This window comes from Petaurus breviceps, unplaced genomic scaffold (assembly GCF_028583685.1).
Source record: "Petaurus breviceps papuanus isolate PSGF00001 unplaced genomic scaffold, PetGlider_PUasm1.0 98, whole genome shotgun sequence".
NCBI lineage: Eukaryota > Metazoa > Chordata > Mammalia > Diprotodontia > Petauridae > Petaurus > Petaurus breviceps.
In genome coordinates, this window is record NW_027187460.1 from 27,894,711 (window position 1) to 27,903,751 (window position 9,041).

Below are 9,041 nucleotides of genomic sequence, written 5' to 3' on the forward strand. Positions count from 1 at the left end.
AGAGAGAGAGAGAGAGAGAGAGAGAGAGAGAGAGAGAGAGAGAGAGATGTTGCCTCCCTGATAAAATGTGCACTCCTTGAGGGTAGGAACTACATCATTTTGGCCTTTGTCTCACTTATCACAATTCCTGACAAATAGTGAGTGTTTAAAAACTTGTTGATTGATTGACTGATTGACGACTTACTGGGCATGATAACTGACATTAAATATCTGAAAATCTGTCATTTGGAAGAAAAATAATGGGTGCTTTACTTTTCCCAGAAGAAAAAAACCAGGAGGAAGTTGACCTAGTTCTAGATCTCAAGGAATAGAAATATAGTTGCTGGCTTCTTAAAGTTAATCCTACAAAGTTTATTGACTCTGTGAATTATTGGTGGCTCACCCTAAAAAGGTGTATAAATACATGGGTTAGTCTACTCTACCAGTCACCTAATTTCTCAAATGCCTATACTAGTCCCATAACAGCACATGCCATTATTCCAGGAAAATCAGTCCTTTGAAGAATTATAAAGTATGTAGAAGTGGTAATTGCAGTTAGAGGTAACCCTGCTTTATTCTCCAAGGGGCAAAGGGAGCTGCAACTTCTTTTTTTCCAAATGGACCAATATAAAAATAATTAAGAGAAGGAGATTAGGAGACTCCTAGGGAGGAAAGAAAGGTAGGAGTACTCACAAATATAAGTCTTTCTAACTACTTCCATGGAACAGCTAGGTGGTGCCATAGTGCAGAGAGTGCCAGGCCTAGAATCAGGAATACTTAACTTCCTGAGTTCAAATCCAGCCTCAGATACTTACTAGCTGTGTGACCCTGGGCAAGTCACTTAATCCTGTTTGCCTCAGTTTTCATATCTGCAAAATGAGCTGGAGAAGGAAATAAAAAATCACTTCAGTATCTTTGCTAAGAAAACCCCAAACAGGGTCATAAAGAGTCAGATATGACTGAAAAATGACTCAACGACAACAAAGCTACTTCTACCTGTGGGGCAAGGGGCATAGTCTAGCCAAGTTCTAATGAGAGAAAGTTAAAAAGAGGCAGATTAGGCTTGTCATAAAGAAAAACTTGCTAAAAATTAGGGTTATCCAAAAACAGAGAGGCTGCCTGAGAAGGCAGCAATGAGTTAGTGCCCTGGAGATTTTCAAGCAGGGACTATGCTTTGGAGATGCTGCAGAAGAGATGCCTGTTTACATATGGTTAGATGAGAAGATCCTGGTAATTCCTTCTGATTCTGTGCACAAGAGGTGGAGGTTGATGGGCAGGAGCCAGTGCTGCAGTACCATGGGTGATGGGGCACTGAGCTAAAGAAACAATACTCTAATTTGTGTTAGTCCTTAAGACTAGCTGGGCTCCATCCTTCTAATTCTTCTGAATTCCCTTCTGCTGGACAGTCCCTACTGCCACCATGAAATAATTTCCATAGCTGCAATGGAATTAGGACAGTAGTGAACAAGGCCTAGAATGGGGCTTATTATACCCTGCTAGCTTCCTTAGCTGCTTACCATCTACTCCCGGTTCATCCAACCTCCTTTCAGTTCACTCCTGCTCCTAAGTAAGTACCTTTGTCCTCCCTACCCTAAAAATTGCCCAGAATTCCCCCTAAAAAGCTGCACTCCCCCTGTAGGTAGAATGTGTTCAAACTTTTCCTATTCTTTCAAAGCCTTGTTAGATTTTGGCTGGACACGTGGTAAACCACCCATAGCAATGCAATACACATGTGTTAAATGCATACTATGTGGGCAGCATGTAGGATAGAAAGTCAGCCTTAGAGTCAGGAAGACTTAGGTTAATATCACAAGGGACAGGGAGCCTGGCACAAAGCAGAGAAATTCAGTAGAGAACTAACTGATGGTGTCACTGATAATCAGAGACAACCCTAGTGTATTTTTAATCTGAATCATCACCACTGGCCCTCTACTTCAAGCATCCATGGGCATTCAGTTCCACAGGAGGAAAAAGATGGGAATTTAGAATGATGACCCCTTCTAAAAATGCCTGGGGCTCATATGCATGAAATCAAGGCAAGGATAGGGTGTGGTTAACTAACTTCAACCCAACTCCCCCTCACCCCCAGCCTCAACTTGCACATACCTCAAAGGCCACTTGTTATCTCTTGTGGTATCTCACTCTCTTTTCTTCTCCTTCAAGTCTTCCCTTGATGTTCCTTTCAACCAGATTTCACCTTGATACAAATGTTAGAAGCTTGAGGGAGAGGTTCACAAAATAGGTTTTCCCCTCCTCCCACCCACCCAGGACAGTCATAATGCTAATGAGTGTAACAACAACAATAATGATGATAGCTCACAATTATAGAGCACTTCATAGTTGGCTCCCTTCTTTCTTCCAAACAGCCCTGTGACTGTGACATGAGAAAAGCAAGTACTGGTATCCCATTTTAAAGATCAGGAAGCCAAGGTTCAGAAAATTGAAACAAACCAGCCTGATGTCAAATAAAAATAATAACTATAATAATAAATAGAAATAACAATAAGAATATTTATATAACACTTTAAGGTTTGCTAAGTGATTTACAAAAACTTTTTCATTTTGTCTTCAAAATACTACTGAGATTTTACTATAAGATTTTAGAAAAACATAGAAAGACTTGCACAAAATAATAAAGAGTGAAATGAGCTGAACCAAGAAAACATTGTATACAGTAACAGCAATATTGTTTTAAGAACGACTTTGAGAGAAGGTTATTTTGTCTATCATAAACACCCAAATTAACTATAAAGGACATATGCAGGAAGATGCTATCTGCATCCAGAGAAAGAACTTGTAAATGGAAGTATGTATAGAGTAATTTTGCATATATCATACATATATGTATATATGCATATGAATATGTGTGTATACATAATATATATACCTATTCATGTTTAATGGTAACCATCTAGGGGGAAGAAAAAAAGAAACTTACATAACAATATTGTTATATATTTGAAAGAAATAGCAAGTTGTGCATAATAGATTTGCACTTTCATGTACAATTATCTTTTTTTTTAGTTATGGAGCTGTTTTATTCCACAAATTAAAAAGTAAAATTTTTAAAAGTACTACTGAGAAGTAGGTATTATTATTATCCTCATTTTATAGATGTAGAAACTAAAGCAAACAGGTCACACAGGTAGTAAGTGACTGAGATTCAATTGGTCTTCTAAACTCCAAGTCCAGAATTCTAAGCATTTCTGGTTATTGTTCTTCATTCTTGAAGAGCATCAAAATGACATCATTTGTTGGGGTCAAGTTTCAGTGTGTCCGGCTGTGGCTGATCAGACCAATACGAACTCAGAGGGCTCTATCACAGGTCAGGTACAAATGGACAACCAGAACTTTGGAGTTGATGGCTTTAAATTTGCACATTTCACATTTCATTTGAGCCACTGCAATTCTGTTTTGCTTATAGAGTACAGCACCTTCTTTGATATGGGCAATCAGGGTCCCCCATGTCATACAATTGATTCTCAAGTTCTTCAGAGAGACCTTGAGGGTATGCGTGTATCATTTCTTCTTACCTCTAAGCTCTTGCCTTTTGTGAATTCTCCTTAAAATGATCTTTTAAGCAAAGGTACATTTGGCATTCGAACACCAGTCAATTGGAGTTGTACTGTATGCAGTAGAGTTTGAATGCTTGGCAGCTTAGCTCAAGAAAGGACCTTGGTGCCCAGTACCTTATCTTGCCAGGTGATCTTCAGTATCTTCCTAAGATAATTCAAATGAAAGCAATTCAGTTTCCTGGCATGTGCTGGTGTACTGTCCAGGGTTCATAGGCATATAACAGTGAGATCAGCACAACGGCTCTGTAGACCTTTAGTTTGGTAGACTGCCTAATACCTCTTCTTGCCCACACTTTCTTTCAGAGCCTCCCAAACAGTGAGCTAGCTCTGGAAATGCTTGCACCAACCCTCATTATCAATGAGTACATCCCTGGAAAGTATCCTGCCAAGATAAGTAAACTTATCCACAGTATTCAAAATGTCTGCATTTGCTATAAACAATGGTTCTACATGTGGATGCACCACCGAGATGTATATGTCTGGCATAGGATTCAAACACAGGTCCGGTATTCTTTCCACTATCACCCCAATGCCTCTCAAGGAAGAAGACAAAAGCTATTTGGACTCTTGGAATCCAATTTTAAAAATCTGAACGTGATTTGAGAGATAAGAGTTAGCCATGCTATTTCCCTCACTTGAGAAAATTCTAGTTTTGAGGCATGATGATAATACCTCAGTTCTTCAAGGAACTATGCCTCTATAGCTATGGATATTTCCTTCACTGATAGATTGCAATCCACCCTTTCGTGCATTAGGTAGTAGTTTCAGAAGTCATTAAAGATAGAAAAATAACAGGCAGAGCCAAGATGGCAGAGTAAAAGCAGGAACTTGGCTGAGCTCCTGTACCAACCGCCTCTAATACCTGTAAATATGACTCTAAACAATTTTAGAGCTACAGAACCCACAACTCTCCCGCTGAATGCAGCCTGGAAGGCTGACAGGAAGAGTTGATTGCACCACGCTGGGAGCCAAGAGCAGTCCCGCATGAGCCGCTCAGGCCCAGACTTGGGGCTACCGACTAGCGGCCCAGACCAGCCAGAGCAGACTTTGAGACAGTGAATCACCAGCAGCTGTGGCAGTTTCCAGACTTCTCAAAGAAAAAGTATGTGAGTATGGGTGTACATGTGCATACATATAGGGAACTCTGTTGGAACTGGGTGGAAAAGAGTGCGGTCTGGCCCTTGCCCCTGGGGCGAGAGGTGGCAGAGGCACAGTAGCCACAGCTTTGCCTTGTGATTGCCTCTGGAGCTCCTGGCCTGCAAATCATAGGAGGACCAAGCAAGCATTCAGAGACTAATCTCTCTTGCTTTGACCTGCCTGGATCTGGGTCACAGTCTTGGGTAATGGTCCTGGGGTGTATGGAGAGTGTGCCAGACCTTGTAATGGCTGTAGGAGAGGGCACCCTCCTCAGACCTCTGACAATTACCAAAACCCCAACAATTTGGGACACAGCTCTCGCCACTCTGGAAGCAGAGTTCTATAGTGGCAAAGAGCTCAAAAGTCAAGTAATTGGCTGGCAAGACAAGCAAGCAAAGGAAGCACAATCAGATCATAGAGTCCTTTTTTGGGGACAAAAAGGATCAAAACATGGAACCAGAAGTCAAAATTCCTGCATCAAAAGCTTCCAAGAAAAATATGAATTGGTTACAGGCCATGCAGGAGCTTAAGAAGGATTTTGAAAATCAAGTAAGAGAAGTGGAGGAAAAATTGGGAAGAGAAATGAGAATGATGCAGGAAAATCATGAAAATTGAGTCAACAGCCTACTAAAGGAAACCCCCCAAAAATACTGAAGAAAATTACACCTTAAAAAATAGACTAACTCAAATGGCAAAAGAGGCCCAAAAAGCCGATGAAGAGAAGAATGCCTTGAAAAGGCGATTTGCCCAGATGGAAAAAGAATTTCAAAAACTCACTGAAGAGAATAATTCCTTCAAAATTAGACTGGAGCAAATGAAAGCTAATGATTTTATGAGAAATCAAGGTACTATAAAACAGATCCAAACAAATGAAAAAATAGAAGGAAATGTGAAATATCTCATTGGAAAAACCACTGACTGGAAAATAGATCCAAGAGAAATAATTTTAAAATTATTGGACTACTTGAAAGCCATGGTAAAAAAAAAAAAAAGAGCCTAGAAATCGTCCTTCAAGAAATTCTTAAGGAAAATTGCCTTGATGCTCTAGAACCAGAGGGCAAAATAGAAATTGATAGAATTCACTGATCACCTCTTGAAAAAGATCCCAAAAAGAAAACCCCTAGAAATATTATAGCCAAATTCCAGAGTTCCCAAGTCAAGAAGAAAATATTGCAAGCTGTCAGGAAGAAACAACTTGAGTGTTGTGGAAACACAATCAGGATAACACAAGATCTAGCAGCTTCTACATTAAGGGATACCAGGGCTTGGAATGTGATATTCCAGAGGTCGAATGAGCTAGGATTAAAACCAAGAATCACCTACCCAGCAAAACTGAGTATAATGCTTCAGGGGGAAATATGGTCATTTAGTGAAACAGAGGACTTTTAAGTATTCTTGATGAAAAAAACCAGAACTGAACAGAAAATTTGACTTTCAAATACAAGAAGCAAGAGACACATGAGAAGGTAAACAGGAAAAAGAAATCATAAGGAACTTATTAAAGTTGAACTATTTACATTCCTACATGGGAAAATGATCATTGTAACTCATGAGACTTTTCTCAGTATGAGGATAGTTGAAGGGAATATATGTATATGTATGTATAGGAGGGTGTATGTGTGTATAAATACATATGTGAATGTGGGTGTATATGTGTGTACATGTATACATAGACAGAGGGCACAGGACAAATTGAATAGGAAAGGATGATTTCTAAAAAATAAAATTGAGAGGTGAGAGATGAATATAATGGGAGAAGGAGGAAGGGAAAAATAGAATAGGGTAAATTATCTCATATAAAAGAGTCAACAGAAAACTGTTACAATGGAGGGGAAGAGCATGAAAGTGAAAGGAAATGGGTCAACCTTATTCTAATTGAATTTGGCTTAAGGAGGGAATAAGTGGGTATCTTACCCTACAGGAAAGTAGGGGAGAAGGGGATAAGAGGGGGGATGATAGAAAGGAGGGCAGGTTGGGGGAGAGGGTAGTTAGAAGCATACACTTTTGAAAAGAAACAAGGTCAAAGTAGAAAATAAAATAAGTGGGGGGCAGATAGGATGGAGGGAAATACAGTTAGTTTTTCATAATATAACTACTATTGAAACATTTTGTGTAACTATACATGTACAACCTATATTGAATTGCTTGTCTTCCCAGTGGGAGTGGGTGAGGAGGGAAGAAGGGAAAGAATCTGGAAATCAAAGTTTTATAAACAAATGTTTTTTAAAAATTGTTTTTTACATGCAACTGGTAAATAAGGTATACAGGCACTGTGGCATAGAAATCCATCCTACCCTACTAGAAAGTTGGGGGAGGGGGATGGGGAAGATTATAAGAAAGAGCAGATTGGGGCAAGGAGTATTTAGTAGGCTCAATATCTTGGGGTGGGGGTAAGGGAGTAACTTAAAATCTTGTGGAAATGAATGTGAACACTAAAAATAAATAAATAAAAGATTTAAAAATAAGATAAAAAATAAAAATGATGCCCAGCTTTCTGGAGATGAGTTCCTCTTAACTTAAACAATGAAGATTCAGCCTAGCTCTGCACCCATCCTTGGAAGCTTTCCTACATTGTAGGTTCTATAAGAGCTAGTACTATGCTGGCATAGTCTTAAAGAAGCCTCTGCTAGAATCCATGTCGAAGAATTCACTGTCCCAGCCCACTTTTGACTACAGATCCCTTCTCCCCAACCTTGCTGCCAATGTTTCTTTTCCTGCTTTAGCCTAAAAGGGCCAGGGTCTCCCATGGCATCCTGGGCCATCTCTAGCCATCCTGATGAATATCTGGCCAGTGGACCCAGATGGCTCTAGAGGAGAAAGTGAGGTTGGTGACCTCACACATCCTCCCTCACTCAAATCAAAGTCAACTACAAGTTATATCCTCATCTCCCTGATGTCACGGAACTCTTGGAAAATGGAGGACAAGCACAACAAAAATCCTTTTTCCCCTCCTGACTGACTGCTGATTCCCCGACCCTACCCCTGCAGGAAGGAACACAGAGCAGCAATGACATTCTAGCCCTCAGGTCCCCTTCCCCTTTCTGGGTGGTCTTTGACCCTCATTCATCCAACCTCCTGACTGTGGGGGACACATGGCCACTTTTACCACCACCTCCGTGATCTGAGTTCAAATTTGTATTATCCCACTTACTCAGGAAAAATCACCTAAGTTCTCTGGGCCTCAGTTTTCCCATATGTAAAATGAGAAAGTTGGAGATAAACTTTAAGGTCTCTCCTAGCTCTGAACCTATGACCCTTTAATCTTATAAATTACCAAATACAATTGTTCTCATAACAGAAGGGCCTTCCTGTCTGCCCTGGGCTTGGTATCTCTGTTGCCACCATATCTTAATGGCTAGCTGAGCTCTTTGAAAGCAGGGATTGTCTTGTTTTTATGTGCATACCCCCAGCACTTAGCATGGTGCTTGGCACATAGTAAGTACTTAACATGGGACTTTTCATCCATTCTTTCATACTTAACTTCCAAACTACGATATGACATCGGAGTAGGATTTTAATGGGTGATGATAATAATACGGCAGCTAGGTGGTACAGTAAGTAGATGGAGCACTGGGCTTGGAATCAGGAAGACTCACTTTCATGAGTTCAAATCTGGCCTCAGACATTTACTGGCTGTGTGACCCTGTGCAAGTCACTTAACACTGGTTGCCTCAATTTCCTCATCTGTAAAAAGAAATGACAAATCACTCTAGTATCTTTGCCAAGAAAATCCCAAAATGGAACACAAAGAGTCAGACACAACTGAACAACAACAATAATAGCTCACAATGAAACGATGTAAAGAGTGTTTTCCTCACATTAACCCTGTGAAACAGGCTCCCCACGTAGTAGTGTTTCCATTTTACAGATGTGGACAATGAAGCTTAGAAAGCCCCAATCTCATGGTTAAATGTCATTAAAGCAGGGACTTGAAACTAGCTTTAAGGTCAATATTCTTTCCATTATCCCATGCTATGAATCTAGACTTAGAGAATCCTAATTGTTATTTTTATTTAAAAATATCATTAACAATAACTATATTTCTCAGACTTTTCTGTTTGTCGACATATGAGGAGTGTGATCCATCCACTGATTCAGATAAATGATCAGATTAGAAAGGGTGGCAACAACAACTTATGATAACCAAGGCTCCATGCAATAATATTTATGTTCCGCCTCTCAATGTTTCCTTTTTGCCCAGAGGCAAAAACAAGGTCTCTCTTACATCTTTTCCCAAGACCTCAAACAACTGACTTCTACACAAGGCACTAGATGCCTACTGGATCCCTATGAACTCCTGAGAGTTTGGGAATCTGTGGTAAGGATGGGCAGCTATCTACTCTCAGGCAA